Source organism: Leucoraja erinacea, chromosome 12 (assembly GCF_028641065.1).
Source record: "Leucoraja erinacea ecotype New England chromosome 12, Leri_hhj_1, whole genome shotgun sequence".
Lineage (NCBI taxonomy): Eukaryota > Metazoa > Chordata > Chondrichthyes > Rajiformes > Rajidae > Leucoraja > Leucoraja erinaceus.
The window spans coordinates 13,691,634-13,715,738 of record NC_073388.1 but is presented as its reverse complement, the minus strand read 5'-3'; the positions used below and the strand labels follow the sequence as shown (position 1 = coordinate 13,715,738).

The following is a 24,105-nucleotide window of genomic DNA, read 5'->3' as shown; positions in this document are numbered from 1 at the left end:
AGTTTAAACCAGCATCTGCAGTTCTATCTTACAGAATGAAATAATTTCCTGTTATGATGCCTAATTATTTTTGGCTGCAGCCACTTGGCTGTTGCTTTTAAGAGATTAAAATTAAATATTTTGTACAATCAGACCAAGGAAGCATTCTTTATAACTAATGGGGCCAATGGGAATGTTTAAACATTTATTTGCTCATCACCCCTGTTGTATTAAATCGTGACCCATAGCCAAAATAGTGGCAAATGCAGGCAGTCTAAGTGCAAGAATGTATATATATTTAAAAAACAAATCATGAAATCATGAAATAAGTCTTTACCAATGTTTTACACAGAGTGGGGAATCTCTGGAATTCTCTGCCACAGAATGTAGTTGAAGCCAGTTCATTGGCTATATTTAAGAGGGAGTTAGATGTGCCCTTGTGGCTAAAGGGATCAGGGGGTATGGAGAGAAAGCAGGTACAGGATACTGAGTTGGATGATCAGCCATGATCATATTGAATGGTGGTGCAGGCTCGAAGGGCCAAATAGCCTACTCCTGCACCTATTTTCTATGTTTCTATGTCTTCATTGGCTGTGATGTGATTGCATGCGTCTTAATGAACCTAGAGAATAGTGAGCCTGGTTCTGTCCTTATTTTGAGGATGCAAATCTGTCTTGAAGGACAGAGTTTGTTCAACCTCTCCCTGTAGCTGAAACCTTCTAATCCAGGAAACATTCTGGTAAACCTCCTCTACACTCTTTCCAATGCCTCCACATCTTTCCTGGAATGGGTTGACCAGGACTGCATGCAATACTGCAAATGCGGCCTAACCAAAGTCCTTTGATGCAATATTGAATAAGATGTAGGATTACAAGCCTCCTTCAGTTTACTCCACCATTCTACAAGATCGTAGCTGATGCTGCCTTGGCCTCGACACCACCACCCTGCCCTCCCCACATACCCATTGGATGTAGAACTGTACAGCACAGGAACGGGCCATTCAGCCCACAAAGACTGTGCCGAGCATGGTGCCGTTAAACTGATCTCATATGCCTGTATATTATCCATACCCCTCTATTCCCTGCACTTCCACATGCCTATCCAGAAGCCTCTTAAACGCCACTATCATATCTGCCTGCACTACCACCCCTGTCAATGCTTTCCAGCCCCCCCTCCCCCCCCCCGTAACAAAAAACTTGGCAGGCAAGCAAATCTCCATTAAACTCTCTCCCTCTCACTTTATAGCTATACCATCTAATGTTGAACATTTCCACCCTGGGCAATGATGCTGACTCTTTACCCTATCTGTGTCTCTCATCTGTCAAGTCTCCACTTAACCTCTGACGTTACAGAAAAAACAATCCAAGTCTATCCAACCTTTCCTTGTAGCTGAAACCCACTAATCCGGGCAACATTCTGGTAAACCCCCACCTCTGTACCCTTTCCGATGGCTCCACATCTCTCCTGTAATGGGGCGACCAGAACTGCCGCAATACTCCAAATGTGGCTTAAACAAATCCTATAGAGCTGCATCATGACTTCCTGACTTTTCTGTTCAATGCCCCTTGCATTCCATGTACCTTCTTAATCACTCTATCTCGTTGTGCTGCCACCTTCAGTCAATGAGCTATGAACTTGGACTTCAAGATCCCACTGCACATCAATGCTCTTAAGGGCCTTGCCATTAACTATATACTCTCTCCTTACATTCAACCTTCCGAAGTGCAACACCTCACACTTGCTCGGGTTAAACTCTATCTGCCATTTCTCTGCCCATTTCTGCAGCTGGTCTATATCCTGCTGTATCTTCTGACAGCATTCCTCACTGTCTGTAAGTCTCTCAATTTTGATGTCCTCCGCAAATTTACTGACCAACCCATCGACAGTTACTTTTATGTTACTGTATATATAGTGAAGTCCAGTGAAGAGTTCCGTGATGAAAAACACCAGGTGAGTGAATGAAAAATAGTTTTGGTTGAGTTGTTAATTATAATTATTTGCTGGTACTCGTTACTTTAAAGGGAAGAAGTGCAGTGTACCCAAGTGTATATATTTATAAGAACGATATCACAATGAAATGGCATTTGATACGTTATCGTAGCAGATATCGTGGTAACTTGAGAATCTACTGCCTTACTCTTGATAATTTAACTTTTGTTATTTGCCTCTGCAAGCAACTTTCTAAAGAGTCAATAGATACCACATTTATACTCTCCTTTGCTGTTTAAAAGTAATTTATAGCTTCAATTTTTTTACAAGAATCAATTGAACTCATCCTGACAATGCTATCACTGAGAAGGCCTTAACTATAAACTCCGACTTGGATTTTATGATCAGAGGTCACCTTCAGCAGGATGGGTTACATTTGTGTATCTGCCCCTGCCACATTCCCAATCCCTGCATTAAGAAGGTACACAAAAATGCTGGAGAAGCTCAGCGGGTGTAGCAGCATCTATGGAGCGAAGGAGATAGGCAACGTTTCGGGCCGAAACTCTTCTTCAGACTGATAGGGGGTGGGGGGAGGCGGGGAGAAGAAAGGAAAAAGGAGGAGGAGGAACCCGAGGGCTGAGGTAGGAAGGAAAGGAGACAGCAAGGGTTAACAGAATTGTGAGAATTCAATGTTCATGCCACCTGGATGCAGACTCCCCAAGCGGAATATGAGGTGCTGTTCCTCCAATTTCCGGTGTTGCTCACTCTGGCCGTGGAGGAGACCCAGGACAGAGAGATCGGATACGAAATGGGAGGGGGAGCTGAAGTGCTGGGCCACCGGGAGGTCATGTTGGTTAGTGCGGACCGCGCGGAGGTGTGCGGCGAAACGATCGCCAAGCCTGCGCTTGGTCTCACCGATATAGATAAACTGACATCTAGAGCAGCGTACCTGCATTAAAAAGGCTCTTTGCTCTTTGGGAGCATGGCTTGAAACAACATGGACTACTGCCGCAGAGGAAGAAGGTGCAAGTTACTGAGCAGCTTGAAGAATAAATAACATGTTGGTGACTGGGTCTTTGGCTACTGTTAACTGCTGGAAGGTGGACATTCAAATTGGATTACTGATCTGCTGCTAGGTTCTGTATTGTTAACAATGAACGGACCACTGATATGCTGACTGTGTGTTGGAAAAAGATTCTCACCCAAAACATCACCCATTCATTCTCTCCAGAGATCCTACCTGTCCCGCTGAGTTACTCCAGCATTTTGTGCCTCACTTCTTGTGTGTATTATGGGTGAATTTTCCAACATTGTGGGTTTATTAAAATTGTGTATTGTGGGTTTATTAAAAGTTGTAAACAGCCTTTTAAGAAATAGTTTGTAATTTTGTAAATACAGCATTTTCAACCCTCATGTAAACAGGAAGGAGCGATGTTGCAGTCTGTCTTGATTTGAGGGTGGTGTTATTGCTCTCTGTTCTAGTTGAGACAGTGGTACGTACAGCTGAGGGGCAGCACAGTGGCACAGCAGTACAGTTGCTGCCTGACAGCGCCAGAGACCCGGGTTTGATCCTGACCACGGATGCTGTCTGTATGGCGTTTGCATGTTCTCCCTGTGACCGCGTGGGCTTTCTCCCGGTGCTCCAGTTTCCACCCACACTCAAAAGACACGCAGGCTTGTAGATAGACACAAAAAGCTTGAGTAACTCAGCGGGACGGGAGCGAAGGAATGGGTGATGTTTCAGGTCGAGACCCTTCTCCAGATCGGTTTGTAGGTTGATTGTAAATTGTTCCTCATCTGTAGAATATAACTAGTGTATGGGTGATCGCTGGACGGCGTGGACTCAGTGGATCAAAGCGCCTGCTTCCATGCTGGAAATTAAACTAAACTGAGTACCTGTACAAGTTAGTTGTCAATATGTTGGATATACACACTCTATAATAACGGCCTGCTGATTATGGAGATCATGTAGTTAGTTCAGGCTGACCACTAGCAAAAATAAGGCTTTACAATTGTATGGGTGGGCTGGTGCTGGTGTGTGAGGTAGTCTCTCTTTGATGCGGGAAAGAGCATTTCCAATGGGGAACCTCTTGTGATATTGTCTTCTTTTCCAATAAAGCTTTAACAGAGGATTTTGCACGAAGCCTCCTGACTAGTTAAATGGAAGTGGAAAAGAAAGAAAACAAGTAAAGCTGATTGACGATGACACAAAAATGCTGTTATCAATTTTGCTATAGAGCTGTTTCAATATTAATCTGGAAACAACAGCCTTTTGTACCCATTTCCCAGGGATGGGTAGATACAAGTGCCAAATTGGCACAAATATGTGGAAAGTTTGCCTGGAAAATTGAATAATGTCATTTTGGTATAATTAACTGCAAGCTGCCAAACAATTCCATTGGCATTACGAAACCTGATCAAGAAATTACATGGGCAATGATACAGATAGAAATTTCACGGGACAAATCGTCCTCTTATTTTTCCAATTACTGTATTTGTGCTTGGCATCACTAATCACACGCAACCCATGAAAGATGGAATTATCTTTAATAATGACTTCAGTGGAGCCACCCTTGCACCACAAGGATGAAGTAACTGTTTCCCATGCCAGCCGGCATGTGTGGACATTTATTACAATTGGATAAATTAATGCCAGTAGTTTAGAATAGTGGCAAATGCTGTGCTGTGGTCACTGCTCAAGGAGAACTGGTTTCATATCTCTCATACTTGTTCCACTTGGAACCACCAGGAACAGTCATAGAGTCATGGAACCAGACCCTTCAGCTCAACTTGCCCACGCCGACCAACATGTCCCATCCACACTAGTCCCACCTGGCCCATACTCCTCCAAAGCTGTCCTATCCATGTACCTGTCAAAATGTTTCTTAAATGTTGCAATAGTACCTGCCTCAACTACCTCCTCTGGCAGCTCAGTCCATAAATTAATAGATACACACCCTTCATCTCCTCAGTCAGAGACTAGAATTGGACCCGTGTCTGAGTGATAAAATGTCATTTGCTTTGTTGAGTTGAGTTTCTTCAATGTGTGGGAAAAACCCCTTTCTAGTTTCCATCCTTTAAGTTTCACACGGCGTTTGATCTTGCCATGTGTTTTGCAATCTGTGTAGTTGAGAGGCTGTGTTTAGCTGCGGAATGCACACAATACACTGGAGATGAGTTGCTAGTTCTTGTCTTCTCTGCATGGGTTTTCTGTGGCCAGTTGAGGAACTCAGCCTGGAACATTGTCAGCACAATGGAATGAAGGATAAGTTGCCATGGTTGTGCTCTCCTTTGGCAACGTTGTTACATCTAGTTACATCTAGTTAATCTAACCTGATCAAGTGGGCTGTTGCCCATTAATTATTTCAGTAAGCAAAACAAGAATGATTACAGAATAATGCTTTTAGTGCCAGACATCAATGCTATTGTAATAAAAGTTTCAAACTTTGTATAATTTGCAAAGAAAAAGCCTTACCACAGCCCAGAACCAAATCAATCATTTAATTTGACAGAGTAATTATGGGATATTTTTCTTTGGTTTATTTTGCAATGAGAAAGAAATTAGTATTTTATAATAGGAAAGTTTTAGAATTTGATGAAAATGTAGCACGGAACTGAGGAGAGACCCGTCAGAAGTATATAAAATTATGAAAGGCATATATAGGGTAGGCAGTCAGAATTTGTTTCCCCAGAGTGTAAATGTCAAAGAGTCGAGGGCACTGCTTTATGTTGCAAGGGAAAAAGTTTAAGGGAGATGTGTGGGGCAAGTTGTTTTGCACATAAGGTAGTGGGTGCCTGGAACAAGCTGCCAGGGGTGGTGGTGGAAGCAGATATGATAGTGGTATTCAAGAGTCTTTTAGATGGGCTCGGATACGCAGGGTATCATGTGCAGGGAATTGAGATTAGTTTAGCTTGGCATGATGTTTGGCACAAACTTTGTGGGCCGAAGGGCCTGTTCCTGTGCTGTACTGTTCTATGTTCTATGAACTGCTACAAAGTGGTAAGTTGAATAATGCTGGGTTAGCAGCAGCGTTTACTCAGCAGGTTGATGACCGTAGATTGGATTTATTTCACAATAGTTTTCATTTTTAGCTCTTAGTTTAGATATACAGCATGGAAACAGGCCCTACAGCCCAATGAGCCCACACCCTTCAGCCCAATGAGTCCATCGATCATCCTTTCTAGTTCCATGTTATCCCACTTTCTCATCCACCCCCTACATACATTAAAGGTAATTTTTACAGGGGCCATTGAACCTACAAATCTGCGTGTCTTGGCATGAGGGAAAAATCCGGAGGAAACCCAAGGGGTCAATGTTATGGTAAATTTCCCCATTGGGGAAACTCCCCCGCAGATTAAGCATGTGTCTGAGTTGTACTGGGACCAGCTTTGCTGCCTGATCACAATACTATCAAAATTACAATGCTAAGAGATAAGGGGATTGGAAGATTCTTGTGAACGTTCCATACAATGTACATTCCTGTCATCCATGCTTGGTCTTTTATTGGAGAGGCAACATTTTATCCTATAGAGTTAGTCATCGAATTACCTCAAAGTATCAGGACTTTTCTTTGCAATGAGAGAATTTCCTAATCTTTTAATTACAATTGCATTCTAAGCAGTGCCAAAAAAAGTGCATTTGTTTCATGCTGAAAATAGAAAACTACAATTGATTTTGTTTCATGAAGAAAAAAGGTGAAGAAGTAGATAAAATGCTAGGCTTATGTAAGGAGCTAATGTAAATAACAGGATTCCTGGGCTATGCATCTTCACAATCTTGATTAGTACAGGTATCTGGGGTTATGGGGAGAAGACAGGAGAATGGGATTGAGAGAGAAAGATAGATCAGCCATGATTGACTGGTGGAGTAGTTTGATGGGCCGAATGGCCTGATTCATTCCAGTCGCATGGAAGTTACAATTCTACATTGTAACCGAATGTGTGATTTTCTTTCCATGATTACCTCTACTACTGTAGTTGCCGTCAAAAGTGACAAAGTTATGTATATTTTAGTTTTAGTTAATTGAGCAAACTTTGCCATCACAGGTCAAGTTGGGGGGAAGTTCCCCCCTGCCACGGGTACCATGTGATCCCGTGCTACCTGCTTCATGGTCAGATAGTCAGCAACTAAACCATCTCCCCCACCTGGTTTGCCAGGTGAAGAGGGGGCTGTGGATCCCCAGCAGGACCGAAAACCTGTCAAAGGACGGATGAGCTCCTAGCGAGCCAAAGGCCATCCACTCTTCAGTAGAAGTTGCGATCGCTGTCGGACATAGCATGGTAAGGCACCCTGCCCGTTGATGTTTTCAACGATGATGGTGATGATGATGATGATGATGATGATGATGATGACTGCTATCCTACCTATTGGATTGCAATTATATTGGAAAACAATATACAAATTCTCCAAAGATACCCACAATTAGGAAATGAATTTGAATGAACTTTTGTCGCTGGTACAGTGGTGCAGCATCGCTGCCTTACATTTCCTGAGGCCCGGGTTCGATCCTGACTATGTGTGCTATCTATACGGAGTTTGTACCTTCTCCCTGTGACTGCATGGATTTCCTCCGGGTGCTCTGTTTATTGTTTATTGTTCTAGTTGGCCTTCACAACAAGAGGAGTTGAGTACAGGAGCAAAGAGATCCTTCTGCAGTTGTACAGGGCCCTGGTGAGACCACACCTGGAGTATTGTGTGCAGTTTTAGTCTCCAAATTTGAGGAAGGACATTCTTGCTACCGAGGGAGTGCAGCCTAGGTTCATAAGGTTAATTCCCGGGATGGCCGGGATGGCGGGACTGTCATAGAATGGAGCGACAGGGCTTGTATACTCTGGAATTTAGAAGGACGAGAAGGGATCTTATTGAAACATATAAGATTATTAAGGGTTTGGACACGCTAGAGGCCGGAAACATGTTCCCGATGTTGGGGGAGTCCAGAACCAGGGGCCACAGTTGAAGAAAAAGGGGTAAGCCATTTAGAACAGAGATGTGGAAAAACGTTTTCACACAGAGAGTTGTGAGTCTGTGGAATTCACTGCCTCAGAAAGCAGTGGCCAATTCTCTGGATGCTTTCAAGAAAGAGTTAGATATAAAGATAGTGAAGTCTGGGGATTAAGGGGAGAAGGCAGGAATGGGGTACTGATTGTGGATGATCAGCCATGATCACATTGAATGGCGGTGCTGGCTCGAAGGGCCGAATGGCCTACTCCTGCACCTATTGTCTATTGTCTCTGGTTTCTTCCCACACTACAAAGACGTACAGGTTTGTAGGTTAATTGGCCTCAGTAACATTGTAAATTGTCCCTACTGGATAGGATAGTGCTCGTGTATGGGGATCGCTGGTCAGCATGGAGTCAGCGAGCCATCGGGCTTGGTTCTGTGCTCTACCTCATAAGTCTCCAATAAAGTCTTTTGCTAACAGCACCTTTGAAGATTAATTTTAGCTGCTTTACCTGAGGCAAAGTTGAGAGAATTCTATTCTGCATTTATTTCATTGAATTACTGACCCTGCGCCTGGATGATGTGGCAGTTAGCAGCTAATTTGTGATGACTTGATCTAGCTGTGATTAATGCAGATATGTTTGGAATGTTTGATCCCTTTTTGGGGCGATAAATTATTCCCTGTTGAGTATATTTAAGACAGAGATCAACAAATCTTTGTGCTTCGGGGAAATCAAAGGATTTGGAGGTGGGGTTGGAAAGTGTAATACATTGGAGATGATATTATAAAATGAAGTATGCTGTCCGATAAATGCGTTTATAAAACTGTTGCCTTCAAATGTGTCATGGGGCTGTTGTGAAGCATCTGGTGATACAGGCTGTTTTTGCAGTTCCTTTCGTGCTTTATGAACTAAACATTGCCAGCTGGGATAATGGGAACTGTGGCTTTGTTTTCTGTTTGTGCTTCAGTCTGTTGGCTTGGTGCTGAGGAAGTTCTGTCATGCCACAGTGTTGGCTTTCCTGGGAGAAATTAAACAAATGCCACATCTGCAACGATAATATTCCAAGACACTTCTTCAAGAAGAACGGGGGAAGTTTCCCAGTCCCAGTATTTATCTGTCAAACAGTGTCAAAATATTTCTCATGTACATAGATGTAGAACTGTGACTCTGCACTTATCATTCGACCAGTTTTCTAGAGTAGTAACGCCTCTCCTGCATTTCAGTCTAAACTTTATTGCAACATCCCAGGCTTCTAGTACCACCTCCCACCTTGCCCCTTGCAATGACACTATTCCTTACTCTCACAACTCCAACATCTGCTCCCAAGATGAGGCTTTCTGCTCTAGGACAACCTAGATGTCCTTGTTCTTTATTAAACATGTCCCCCCGCCCCTTCATAATAAAAGGAGTTGAGTATAGGAGCAAAGAGGTCCTTCTGCAATTGCACAGGGCCCTGGTGAAACAACACCTGGCGTATTCTGTGCAGTTTTGGTCTCCTAATTTGAGGAAAGACATTCTTGCTATTGAGGGAGTCCAGCGTAGGTTCACCAGATTAATTCCCGGGATGGCGGGACTGTCACATGTTGATGGAATGGAGCGACTGGCTTGTATACGCTGGAATTTAGAAGGATGAGAGGGAATCTTATTGAAACATAAGATTATTAAGGGATTGGACACGCTAGAGGCAGGAAACATGTTCCCAATGTTGGGGGAGCGCAGAACCAGGGGCCACAGTATAAGAATAAGGGGTAAGCCATTTAGAATGGAGATGAGGAAAAACGTTTTCACCCGGAGAGTTGTGAATCTGTGGAATTCTCTGCCTCGGAAGGCAATGGAGGCCAATTCTCTGAATGGCAGTGCTGGCTCGAATGGCCGAATGGCCTACTCCTGCACCTATTGTCTATTGTCTATTGTTGTCATTGATGGATCCCTCACCAGTGTCTCCTCTGTGTCCCATAGTTGTGCCCTCTCCTCACCTCTCCCCAGAACGAACAAGGATAGAGTTCCCCTGGTCCCTGCCTTTCAGCCCCATCAGCCTCCACATCCTCAGAGTGATCCCACAACCTGTCGCAGCTTCCCATTCCTACAGCTACTGCATTCCATAGAGACCACTCCCTCCGCAGCCTTTTGGTTCACTCATCCCTTTCCCCCCCACCCCGGGTACTTCCCCAGTAACACCTCTCCCTTGCACCCACCCAGGAACCCCAGCTTTCCTTCTAGGTCAGACGGAGATTCACATGCACCTCCTCTGTCTGACCTTATCTACTACAATCAATGCTCCCAACATTGCCTCCTGTACATCAACAAGACCAGGCTTACACGAGGCCTGCTGGATTTCTTGGCTGCTATCCATTTCAACTCCCCTTCCCATCCACACAACAACCCTTCTGTCCTGGACCTTCTCTCCATTGCGTGTGAGTTACATTGAAACTGGAGGAACAGCACCTCATAGTCCACTGGTAGCTTACAACCCAATGATATAAATATTAATTTTTCCACTTTTAAGTAACTAACCAATAACCTCCCTCCCTCCTTTTCCTCCTCACTTTCTTCCCTGTGCCCCACCAGTTTTCCCACCTATTTTTCCCAACTCCCCCGCCACTCTCTCCCCCTCTAACATTCTCTCATCGCCTTTCTCTGGCCTCTTCTCTCCTTATTTCACTGCCTGTTGTCTTCTTTTCAGCTCTGGCATTTTTCCGCACATCTACCAAACCAACCTCCCCCTCAGCTGTATGTTTAATGAAGGAACTGCAGATGCTGGAAAAATCGAAGGTAGATAAAAATGCTGCGGAAACTCAGCGGGTGAGGCAGCATCTGTGGAGCGAAGGAATAGGTAACGTTTCGGGCCGAGACCCTTCTTCAGGCTGATGTGGGGGTGGGAAGAAGAAAGGAAGAGGCGGAGACTTCCTTTCTTCTTCCAGCCCCCACCACCCCCACATCAGTCTGAAGAAGGGTCTCAACCCGAAACGTCACCTATCCCCTCATCTGTATCCACCTTTCACTTGCCTGGCTTTGTCTCACCCCTCCCCCCCTCCCACCTCCCAGTCAGTATTCTCCCCCCCCCCCCCCCCCACACTGCTATCAGTCTGAAGAAGGTTCCCAATGTCATTCAGAAAAGGATCATTCCAAAGATTCACAATTAAGATTCTTTTTTCAGACAAAAGGCAGTGAATTATCTCTGATGTACTCAAGGCAGAAACCACAGCACCGGAGACTTTGGTTCGATCCTGACCTCGTGGAGTTTGCATGCTCGCTTTATGACCGCATGGTTTACCTCCGGGTGCTCTGATTTCCTCTCACTACCCAAAGACTTGCGGGTTTGTAGGTTAATAGGCCTCTGTATATTGCACCTAGTATGCAGAAAATGGATGAGAAAGTAGGAAAACATAGAACTAGTGAACAGGTGATCGATGGCCGGCATTGACTTGGTGGGCCAAGGGCCCATATCCATGCTGTGCCTCAAAACCAAAGCAAAGACTGAAGGTATTTGATGTGCTGAGCCTGAGCCAGTGTGGCTCTCACCTCTGGAAGCTTCTACTCTAACCCAGAATGCATGACTTTTATCATGCCTTTTAATGATGTTGATCATATCAACTGGTTGTAATAAGGTGACCCAGAACCTAAAACCCCTTGTGTGAGAAGTTCCTTTGAAGTTCCCCATGACGTTTCCAAGTTGTTCCATGGTTGAAACCCCAGCATTTATCATCGCAAACTACCTCATCATTTTGCATTTGATCATTTTACTAGATTAAAACTATTATTTTAACAACACAAGTGTAACGAGGAGTGCGAGAAGAGGAGTGGGCAGAGTATACACCAGGAAACTACACGTGCAAGAATAATGACTTTATAATACTACAAAATATCTTCATTTAAAAAAAACCTGTCAGAACATACAAAATAAAAGCAGGGGAAGGCCATTTGGCTATTCTATCATTCAAACACATATTTTACCTCAGTGCCACTTACTTACACTGAATCCATCTGTCTGGTTTCCCTTAACATGTAAAAATATATTGGTCTCTGCCTTTCACTACCTTTTGTATGAAAAAAAATCTTAATGGTGAAACCTTGGAATAATCCATTCCAGAAGGTTGTTATTTTGTGCGTCCAAGAAATACTCTAATTTTGAAAGAGTGGGCATTTGATGATGAAATCTTTGATTGGGAATCTTGTAATTGTTGACCTGAGCTTCAGACATTTTCCAGTCCTGCTAAACTGATATAGCTGACTGGCAAGTTTTTTTAAGTTTCAGCAAGGCTACAAGATGTCAATATTACATATGTGCAAACAAAAGGTTTAAAAAAAAAAACAACTTTATTCTTTTCCTTCTTTGGTGGGGAATTAATTCTCTGCACGACTGCTATTACCCCTCAGGTTATGCTTGGCACGATGACTAGCTTGGCCGGATGCATCATGATAGGTGATTGTTAACAGTTTAACGCCCAAGGTTGAAATGAACAGAGGAAGCTTTATCTTTCATGTGACTCATGGTTCACCTGAAAGTACCTGACAGGCTAGCACACATCCAGCATCACCTCTCATTCACAATGTGCAATATCTGACCTAAAGGTTTGTTGAGGTGATAGAGATACCCAGTGTGCTAGTGAAACTGGGGGATGGGGTGGGGGGTTTGCATCGGATTACAAAACCACCTTAATGCTTCAGGTTAACACGCTTTCATTGAAACTGGTAATCACATGGGGCAATTTCTGTGGAATTCTCTGCCACAGAAGGTAGTTGAGGCCAGTTCATTGGCTATATTTAAGAGGGAGTTAGATGTGGCCCTTGTGGCCAAAGATCTTATAGCAGAGCAAGATGGGTTACTCAGACTCAAACGCATAGTACGCTCATGGGCAGATTCATGGGTGATTATAGGACCCATTTTAGCAACCAGCCCCCGCCATCTTGCTCCGCCATCTTGCTTCCGGCCAAAGATCGGATCTTTGTTTCCGCAGCGGGGAGAGGGAGTGTGGGGCCCGGGGCAGCAGGGAGAGGGAGCCCGGGGCAGCGGGGAGAGGGAGTGTGGGGCCCGGGGCAGCAGGGAGAGGGAGTGTGGGGCCCGGGGAGAGGGAGTGTGGGGCCCGGGGCAGCGGGGAGAGGGAGTGTGGGGCCCGGGGCAGCGGGGAGAGGGAGTGCGGGGCCCGGGGCAGCGGGAGAGGGAGTGCGGGGCCCGGGGCAGCGGGGAGAGGGAGTGTGGGGCCCGGGGCAGCGGGAGAGGGAGTGTGGGGCCCGGGGCAGCGGGAGAGGGAGTGTGAGGCCCGGGGCAGCGGGGAGAGGGAGTGTGGGGCCCGGGGGCAGCGGGAAGAGGGAGTGTGGGGCCCGGGGCAGCGGGAAGAGGGGAGTGTGGGGCCCGGGGCAGGGGGGAGAGGGAGTGTGGGGCCCGGGGCAGCGGGAAGAGGAAGGGTGGGGCCCGGGGCAGCGGGAAGAGGGAGTGTGGGGCCCGGGGCAGCGGGAAGAGGGAGTGTGCGGCCCGGGGCAGCGGGAAGAGGGAGTGTGCGCCCCGGGGCAGTGGGGAGAGGGGCATAGGAGGGGGGGAGACATTGTAGTGTGGGGGCAGGCGAGGGAGTGCCGGGCGGGGGGAGAGTTGAGGGGTGGGGATAAGGCCTATTGTGTGTGAAGTTGCGGGGAGGTTTACAATGTTTCTTATTTAATGTCCCTTGTCTAGTCTGAAATAAAGTTCATCATTGGATCAGAAGAAATAGAATTGTGTGTGTTATATGATTACAATACAATACAAATTTATTGTCATTTGAGCCCCAGTGAGACTCAAACGAAATTTTGTTTCCACAGCCATACAAACAAAGACAATGTCCTACAGACATACACACAATTAAATTCACACAAACATCCATCACAGTGAACCCAGTGTGATGGAAGGCAAAGTCTTTTCTCTCCCCTGCTCTCAATTTCTCTCCCGATGTCCAAGCCCCAGGCGGGTGATGATAAGTCCCACGGCCATTTTAGGCCGCGCGGGGCGATTTACGGCCCCGCTCCCGGTCTGAAAGTACAAGGTTGGAACCCCCACGGGCATTGGTGAGTCCCACGGCCATGAAGCCGCGCCAGGTGATGTACGGTCCCGGTCCGGGTCGTTCCAACCCCGCGATACGGGCTGGAGAAGTCGCGTTGTGGGAGCTCCGGGAAGCGGTCTCTCCCCCTGGACCCGCGAGCTCCCAATGTCCCAGTTCACCGGACCTGCGGCTGCGTTGCTGGAGCCTCCGAGCCCCAGGAGTCGCGTTGCAGCAGCGAGTCACCACTGCTCCCCACGCTCCGAGGCCGGCCAGCCCCACGATGGTGAGTAGTCCGCAGCTCCGCAGTCTCCCGAGCCCCCGGGTCATTCAGGTTGGAGGCCGCTCCACGGTGCTAGGCCCCAACGACAACGGAGACCCGACAGGGAAAAGGTCGGGTCTCCCGGACAGGGAAGAGATTTTAAACGGTTTCCCCCTCCCCCCCCCCGCCCCCCACATGTACACATTTAAAAACACTATTAAAAAACACCAAACACTACATTTAACTAGACAAAAAATAAAAAAAAGACAGACAGGCTGTAGGGGCCGCTGCAACGGGTGAGTCGCGCCGCCAATCGATTATATACATTTATATCACATTCATGTATGTGTGTTTATAAACATTTTATTCTTTAACAAGAATTAAGAGAATTATGAACTAACTGAATTATGAATCTAACCCTATATCACACACAAAAACTTCCCCCGCAATGTCAATTACCCTGCGAGTCGGGTCGGTTCTGGTTACTACAAAATCAACTCAAACACTGGTTGTGAGCCATTTAAAAAGAAATTATTTAAAAAACATAAAAAAAGACAATTACCAGAGTCAAATTTTATTCTTGACAAGAAGTCTGAACTGACAGAATTATGAATCTAACCCTATATCAAACACACAAACTGTTGCCCCGCAACATTGATTACACTGCGAGTCGGGTCGGGTCAGGTAGGCTCCGGTTACTAAAATGGGCGGGGGAAAAATGCCCAGGATCCCCCCCGTAGCGTACTACACGGCAGCCCATTGTATTTCGCAGGAGTGGCCTATCTTGCTCTGCTCTAAGATCTTTGCTTGTGGCTAAAGGGATCAGGGGGTATGGAGAGAAGGCAGGTACAGGATACTGAGTTGGATGATCAGCCATGATCATATTGAATGGCGGTGCAGGCTCGAAGGGCCTACTCCTGCACCTATTTTCTATGTTTCTAATTTACTTGGTATTAATTCTGCCTCTCTCTCCATAAATACTGATTATTTCCAGCATTTGTTTTTTTTAATTTCAGATTTCCAACATCCACAGTAAAGGGTAGATAGTCATTTAGTTAACCGTGATTTCATAAGTTCATGTCACAAGAGCAGAATTCATGTCATTGAATAAGTAATGTGGGCCTCAACTAGTAATCATAAGTTCATAAGTTATAGGAGCAGAATTAGACCATTCGGCCCATCAGGTCTACTCTGCCTTTCAATCACGACTGATCTATCTTTCCCTCAACCGCATTCTCCTGCCTTCTCCCCGTAATCTTTGTCACCCTTACTAATCAAGAGCCTGTCAATCTCTGCTTTAAAAATACCCAATGACTTGCCGTTTACAGCCGTCAGTGGCAATGAATTCCACACATTCACCAGCCTCTGACATCTACAGTTCACTCTACATTTCCCCTTGTCTGACATCCCTTTTGTCTTCTTTTGATCTCTGGCCTTTGTCCACTCATTTTCCAATCAAATTCCCCTCCCCGTATCTAGTCTACCTCCCTCATTCAGTCTGAAGAAGGGTCCCAACCCAAAACCTCGCCTGCTCATTCCTTCCACAGATACTGCCTGACTTGCTGAGTCACTCCAGCACTTTTTGTTTTACTCAAGACACACAGCAATGCAGAGGTAGAGGTGGGAGAGGACTACGGAGCTGGAATGAGTTACTTGCACAGAATACATTTTCGATAAACACAGTTTAGATAAACATTCACTATTGAATCTTGCTATTGAGGGAGTGCAGCGTAGGTTCACAAGGTTAATTCCCAGGATGGAGGGCCTGTCATATGCTGAGAGAATGGAGCGGCTGAGCTTGTGTATACTGGAATTTAGAAGGATGAGACAAGATCTTATTGGAACGTGAGATTATTAAGGGTTTGGACACGCTAGAGGCAGGAAATATGTTTGGGGGAGTCCAGAACCAGGGGCCACAGTTTAAAAATAAGGGTGAGCCATTTAGAACGGAGATGAGGAAACACTTTGTCACACAGAGTTGTGAGTCTGTGGAATTCTCTGCCTCAGGGGGCGGTGGAGGCCGGTTCTCTAGATACTTTCAAGAGAGAGCTAGATAGGGCTCTTAAAGAGAGTGGAGTCTGGGGATATGGGGAGAAGGCAGGAACGGGGTACTGATTGTGGATGATCAGCCATGATCACATTGAATGTCAGTGCTGGCTTGAAGGGCCGAATGGCCTACTCCTGCACATTGTCTATTGATACATCAGACCAGGGAGAAGGGTTGATAGTAATTAGGTTTCCTTGCCTGTATCCTAACTGAAGTCATGAGGCTTCATGGATTAAATGACAGCGTTGAGGATGCATAGAGGCGCACCTACCCTGACAGTATTCCCCATTGCCCCAACTCCTGTGGGCATACCCAGCAGGTCGAAGTGGATTTACCTGGAGACGGTGATGGAAGAGTCAACCATGCCAGTGTTACGAGTGTGGCTGCATCAAACTGCTGTCAACAGTAAGACAGTCCTCCCTAGTTTGATATCAAGACAAGCCAAGACGACAGAGTTTTATTGTCATCTCTAGATTGTAGGGAGAAATAATTTGCAGGGTCCACTGACATAAATGTGTTTTGTAGAAACAAAGAATGAGGATACTGTTTAATATACTAAAGGGCACAAAGTGCTGGAGTAGCTCATCAGGTCAGGCAGCATCTCTGGAGAACATGGATAGGTGACTCATCCGGTCTAGACCCTTCTTCTGACTCAAACAGTTACTACAGCTCTTCATCCCTTAAATGTGTTTTTCCGTGTCCAGCTTCTATCCAGGTTAAAATTTAAAGGGCTGTTGGGTTTGTTTTGCCTATAACATTATATTGGATTGAGGGCCACTTCAAGGGCAATTAAAAATGAATCATACTGGAGTCACATATAGATTAGGCTGGTGACAGCAGCAGATGTCCTACCTTCCAACCGACTTTGACAATCGGATATTTCAGGATAACTTCTCCAGATACCATTCCAGAATGTATAACTGAATATATATTCTCTTATTTCCACAATGAAATTTGAACCAGATGAGTCATTCAAGTATATAAATTACTAAAGGTAGACACAAAATGCTGGATTAACTCAGCGAGTCAGGCAGCATCTCTGGAGAAAATGAATAGATGATGTTTTGGGTTGGAACCCTTCTTCAGACTGAAGTACTAAGTTGTCCAAGAAGGAACTGCAGAAGCTGGAAAATCGAAGGTACACAAAATTGCTGGAGAAACTCAGCGGGTGCAGCAGCATCTATGGAGCGAAGGAAATAGGCGACGTTTCGGGCCAAAACCCTTCTTCAGAGGTACTAAGTTACTAGTTCAACAGCATGACCAGCACTAGCTTACCCTGTTCTGGACCCCATGTCACTTGGCCCCTATATTCATACCAAATAGGTCTATGTCTGAAATGGGAAGGCAGGACAGATCAATGACAATAGTCTCTGTTGACAATAGTTGTAGATGGAGTCCTGGTTCAAATAGGATAACGAGGACTAGTATATAAGGGCAATTTTAAAGTGAACCCAATAACTTGAAACATTCATTAATAAGTAGCAGTATGCTCTACCAGGTACAATTATTGAACGATACAGCATGGAAATAGGCCCTTCATCCCACCGAGACCATCACGCACTCTGTTCACACTAGTTCTATACTATCCCACATTCACATCCACTCCCTCCACACCAAGGGCAATTATCCTACAAATTTGCGTGCCTTTGGGAAGTGGGAGGAGAACGGAGCACCCGGAGAAAACCCACGCGGTCACAGGGAGAACGTGCAAATTTCATGCAAACAGCGCAGGAGGTCAGGGTCGAACCCGGGTCTCTGGTGCTGTGAGGCAGCAACTCCACCAGGTAATACAATCTTAGATGTAGTAAATAAATCAATCCCATTGGAACTGTTTTCTGGCTTTATGTGTATTTTTTATATCACTTTTGTCATTTATCTATTGACTGGTGTGTTAAGATGAGAATGATGATGTGGGCACTCACAGTCTATTTGCTATCCAAGTATATTCATAGAGTTGTAAGAGACTATGGATGCAGTAATCTGGAGCTTAAAAAAAAAACTGCTGAAGGAACTCAGGCAGCATCTGTGGAGTTTGACGGATAGGGGATGTTCCTGCGTCTCATATGAGCAACAAGCTCATCAGGAAGGCTGGGAGTGGAGGTGAAATCATTGGAGGATCTTGGACAATGATCCTCCTCAAATTGCGGAGCATCTTGGACAATACAGCTCACCCCCTCCATGACACACTGGTCAACCTGAGGAGCACCTTCAGCAACAGACTGGTTCCACCAAGATGCAGTACAGAACGCCACAGGAGATTGTTTTTCCCCTGTGGCTATCAAATGGTACAACTACTTCCCCTTCATGTTTCATGTATCTTGTTGTGTTCTATGACTGTTGGCAGACCAATTTCCCTCCTGGGATAAATAAAGTTCTATCGTATCGTATCGTTGAAATATCTTGACCCAAACTATCAACCATCCCTCTCCCTCCGCAGATGCTACGTGCCTGATGATCTTGTACCCAGAGGGCATGGGTTTAAGGTGAGAGGAGAAAGATTTAAAAGGAACGATTTGATTCACGAATAGGGTGGTGGGTGTAGAGAACCAGCCACTGGAGGAGGTATTTGAGGCAGGGACAATCACAACATTTAAGAAACACTTAGGTTTCAAAGTTTTCAAAGGTCTTTTGTTGTCACGTTTACCAATTAAGGTACAGTGATATTCGTATTACCAGGTACATGGTGCCTGGATAGGACAGATTGGGCGGGATATGGGCCAAGTGAAGGCAGGTGGGACTAGTGCAGGTTTGCCAGTGTGGACAAGTTGGGCCAAAGGGCCTCTTTCCACACTGTATGACTCTATGACCTGCTGAGTTCCTCTGCCAGTTTGTTTCTTGCTCAAGAGTATTTGTAATATCATTGCCACATTGTTTGTATGTGATCCTTCAAGGGCTTCTACCTGTGTTGAAATTACCTGTGTTGTCGTGCTGCCAAATCACAGAGGTGCAGGTTTATATTTCAGCCACACCATCTTGGTGGAGCCCAAGCTCTTCGCTCCAGGAGAGGGGATATAAACTGGAGAGGATTGTCTGTAGATTGCAATTGTTCATCTCCAAGCAGCTGTTCAGAGCAGATACAACAGAGACGCAAGCACTGGTCAGGCACCTGCCTTCTCAGATGCGGTTTGCATGTGTTGTAGAGCAACGAGGGACTCGGGGGGGAACTAGAGGAAGTAATAGCTGTTAAGTAAAAAATTTACAATTGTCGTTTCAAAAGCAAAAGTCAAAGCACCACCGGATACTGAGTCATACTGTAGAGAAATGCTTACTGTCTGCCTTTAGTCTACACTAAATTAGTGTATCTTAGTCAAAAGAGCATTAGCAAAGAATAGGCTACGTTCAGTGTCCCTGGGCTAAGAGATCAGACTGGAGGCCCAGATCACCAAGAACTCTGGCTGAATAGTGCATTTTGTGGGTGTTGCATGAGAATAATAGTGGGCCTGTCCCACTGTACGAGGTAATTCAAGAGTTCTCCCCAGTTTTCCCCTGATTTGAACTCGGAGAATGTCCGTAGTCGGTACGTAGGAGTTCGTGGATGTCTCGTAGCGGCTCGTACGAGTAACGGTAGGTGCTCGGGAAATCCGGTAAACTCGTGAAGTTTTTTCAACACTGTGAAAAATGTCCACGAGTAAAAAAATACGTACGAGTAAAAAAAATGGTTACTTTTTACTCGTACGAGCCGTTACGAGACATCCACGAACTCCTACGGACCCGCTACGGACATTCTCTGAGTTCGAATCAGGGGAAAACTCAGGAAAACTCTTGAATTACCTCGTACAGTGGGACAGGCCCTTTACTGTCTTGACTCCATACAAAAACAGAAATGTATTGCTGAGGCTGTATAAGGCGCTGATCAGACCGCATTTGGAATATTGGGGGCAATTTTGGGCACCGTATCTGAGGAAGGACGTGCTGGCTCCGGAGAGGGCCCAGACGAGGTTTACAAGAATGATCCCAGGAATGAGTAGGATAACATATGATGAGCGTTTGTCGGCACTGGGCCTGTACTCGCTGGAGTTTAGAATAGTGAGGCGGGATCTCATTGAAACGTACAGAATAGTGAAAGGCTTAGATAGAGTGGATGTGGAGAGGATGTTTCCACTAGTGGGAGAGTCTAGGACTAGAGGTCATAGCCGCAGAATTAAAGAATGTTCATTTAGGAAGGAGATGAGGAGGAATTTCTTTAGTCAGAGGGTGGTGAATCTGTGAAATCCTTTGCCACAGGGGACAGTGGAGGCAAAATCAGTGGATATATTTAGGGCAGAGACAGATAGATTCTTGATTAGTACGGGTGTCAGAGGTTACGGGGAGAAGGCAGGAGAATGGGTTAGGAGGGGGAGATAGATGTACCATGATTGAATGGCGGAGTAGACTTGATGGGCCGAATGGCCTTATTCTGCTCCTAGAACTTATGAAAAACGGTAAATAAAATTGGGAACTCCACCCTATCTCATCGCCCACCCACCTCACTCCATTGACAAGAAGTGAAAAGAGACGGAGCACGTGGATGGTGTGAGGTCGCAGTTGCCGCTGTTATGGCTACACCACCCAATGAAATTCTCAGAGCGTTCTGCTAATAAATGGCCCAGAACGACACAATCCAAGACAGAAACTCTTCCAAACCCCACCATGAGGCAACAACACTCTTTTAATTTGAAGAGACGGTCTATTTGTGAAGAAAGGGCAATAACCTCCTTGTGGGAAGAGTTTGCTTTGGCATTCATTGATTTTGGCACAATGATTCCAAACAATCATCCAGAAATATTTACTAAACAGCTTTCTTTAGTGGAAAAAAATGTTATCATTTCTATTAGTCATTAACAAATGACGAATGGTTGGTTATTGATGTGACCTAATCCGATGAGATAAACAGTATATGAATAATTTTTACTGCATGCATAAGCACATTTCAAATTAAACAAAAAAGCTAGGAAATGTAACCCAGGGCCATTTCAGTGTGTACTCATCATTGTACTTTTGTGATGACATTGTGTTGAGAGCATTCCAGTGAAGACGCTAATTTGGTTTTATTTGAGATGCTGATGTGGATTTCCTATTTCAGAACTTTTTAAACTGAGACGAGTAGAACTCACCAGGAAAAAAAACCTCTCGTAGTATTGGCAGCTTTACAACAGCTTGTAACTTGAGAGGTTTAATACCGCAACGTGTGAGCTTTTTATTTCTGTGCAATCCTCAGCAATTTTAGAAGATACGACTTTCGTTTCAATAAAACCTGGGTAGAACCAAATCCTGAGCTCATAAGGACCTGCTCTGGGAGACATTGGCCAGATTCGCAAGTGAAAATGGAAGGTGAGAGAATGAGGTTGAGAAGCACTAAACCTGCACAGTGTAGGTGCTGCAAGGAAGACAACAATCACAGCAATCACACGTATCATTCGGAGGTTAAATTAAACAGAGCAAGTCTCTCATTCTCATTGTGTGGATTTTGACAGGCCAGGTTGTCTCTTCTCTCATCTTAATTCGGTTTTTAGTCTAGTTTAGTTTATTGTCACGTACTGAGGTACAGTGAAAAGCTTTTGCTGCGTGCTAACCAGTCAGTGGAAAGACTATACATGATCGTACAAGCTTACAACTGAGCCATCCGCAGTGTACAGATGCATGATAAAGGGAATAACATTCAGTGCAAGATAAGTGTCTGAAGAAGGGCTTTGGCCCGAAACGTTGCATATTTCCTTTGTTCCATAGATGCTGTCGCACCCACTGAGTTTCTCCAGCTTTTTTGTCTACAGTGCAAGATAAAGTTTAGTGAAGATTGTCCAAGTTTCTCCAATGTGCCTCCATATTCCAAATGACCCTCCAAATTTGTTCCAACTTCAACTGGGCCACTGTCCAATTCCTAATTAAACAACTTAAATAAAATACAAATATTATCCTGGTACTCGATTGTCAACCAGCTTGTGAGTTTAAATGTAACTTGATGAAATATGTTTGATCCACTTGATATCACTTTGGAGTCAACAACACAATTGAAAAGATTAATTACTTTTACGTTTGAAATTTGTTTATTCCTCTTTCCATTCCACACTCTCCTCAATTTTCTAATCTTTATGCAGTTTGGAAACATTTGAAAAACTAGTTTAGCATTTTCCTTGATTTAATCTCACCTTTCCTTCTACATTCGTAATTGTCACTGGCGCTTTGCACAATGGACCGCGGTCTTCATCTGGGCTTCTCGTGGAAAAATGTATCATATCATCATCATTAAGTTTCATTTTAGCCTAACTCTCTTAATAATTACGATCAGCTAGGAACAACAAAGTGAAGTTTTCTACCTCAAGTTTTATATTGAGAATTGTATTGCCTGCTTCTTAGTAAACAGACTTTGATTGTTCTCAGAATTCAGCTGTGTAAAACATTAGCAACAGATGTTACAACCAAGTGACTGTGATCCATATTTTGATTTGTTTCAATGCATACACTGCATTCAACAGTACATTAAATTAAAATTCCTTACCTCAACCTTAAAGGAAACAGTATCACTAGTCTTTGTTCAGCTCCAGTTTGTGTCTCCTAAGATTTAAACTCAAATCAATTTCCATTTCACATTGCAATTGTCTCCTGTCTTTCTCTGTTGCTTTAAGTTCATATCACTTGCATTGCACACAGCCAGCAAAAGACCTCTGCATCTGGGGTTAGATCAGTCGCACTGAGTCGGATCCCGACTGCTGGAATCTCTCTGTTTCTGTGCTGGTGAACTCTAACTATGTTTGAATACTTGTTCCTTGCTGGCTGTGTGGGAGTTTGCATTTTAAATCGCAGTACCCTGAAATGGGTTTGAAAGGTTTCCCCTATGGTCCTAGTGCCCGATAGCTCTGATCTGAATTATAAATGCAGTGTCAACTATAGTCTCATCACTCCTCATTGTTACAGTAAATTCCATATATTTTGACAGGCAGCTTGCGATTTGTACTGCATTTAAGGTGCTATATCTTTGTGAGTTATATTAATTTTGTCTTGACTTAATTTATGCTGATGTTTCCATAATTGGATATTCTGCAAATTTAAACATTCATAGTATATGGAACCATGTTTCAAATACCCTTTTCTTAAATAAAAAACATTTTATTAAACTTCTGCATCATGTATTTTGGCACTTAACAGGTTTACAATAAGCTGTCAATTCTGAGGAATTTAAAGGTCTTTAATACTTTTCCGAATAGTCCGAGTTACTTAAGTGCCCTGTAAGATGTGGTAATTAATTTTGGTCTCTAAATTGATGTTCACGTTCACCTAAGCGTTGGAAAAATGGATTAGCTGAGGAATTGATGATAAAATATTTGCCACATCGTGGGTCTGGAGATGATGAGATGAGAGTTCTATTTTTTTGTTGAGCAAAAATATACTGCCGAAAGTAGTAGAGTGGCATGGTGGGGCAGCGGGTGGAGTTGCTGCCTTACAGCGCCAGTCACCCTGGTTCGATCCTGACTTTGGATGCTGTCTGTACGGAGTTTGTACGTTTCCCCCCGTGACCACGTGGGTTTTCTCTGGGGGCTCTGGTTTCCTCCCACACTCCAAAGACGTACAGGTTGCTAGGCTAATTGGTTTGGTATTAGTATAAATTGTCCCTAGTGTGTAGGATAGTACTACTGTACGGGGATCACTGGTCGGCACGGACTCGGTGGGCTGAAGAGCCTATTTCCACATTGTATTTCTAAACTGAACTTAACTACAAGGTAGACTGAAATCTGATCCCAGGACAGATGTCAAGAGAAGTTTTGCACTTTTCATTAGATTTCTATTTTCGCCACAATCTTTCCACTTTTGGCCTTGCTACAGTATAGATGTATGAATTCTTGGCTTGCAAAGTATGGATTACTGATGAAAATTCCAGTCTAAGCAGCTACAATGGACTATGCAGTTATACAAGTTGACATGGGCATAGCACAAGCTTTCTATAATATGTAATCTATTATTTG

At 44.6% G+C, this 24,105-nt stretch overlaps 1 protein-coding gene across 4 annotated transcripts in view; it reads right to left on the bottom strand.

Annotated features, from left to right (window-relative positions):
• The window catches only part of LOC129702080 (serine protease 23-like), a 33,495-nt gene extending 10,535 nt beyond the window's left edge, over nucleotides 1–22,960 (bottom strand). For 3 of the 4 annotated variants that reach the window (XR_008724315.1, XR_008724316.1, XM_055643623.1), the window contains exon 1: nucleotides 22,644–22,956. The gene's annotated coding sequence lies outside the window, so the exon portion shown is untranslated. Of the gene's footprint in view, nucleotides 1–19,083; nucleotides 19,333–22,643 lie in introns of all 4 variants that reach the window. The other variant, XM_055643624.1, reaches the window with a different exon arrangement.
• Nucleotides 22,961–24,105: the final 1,145 nt, after the last annotated feature.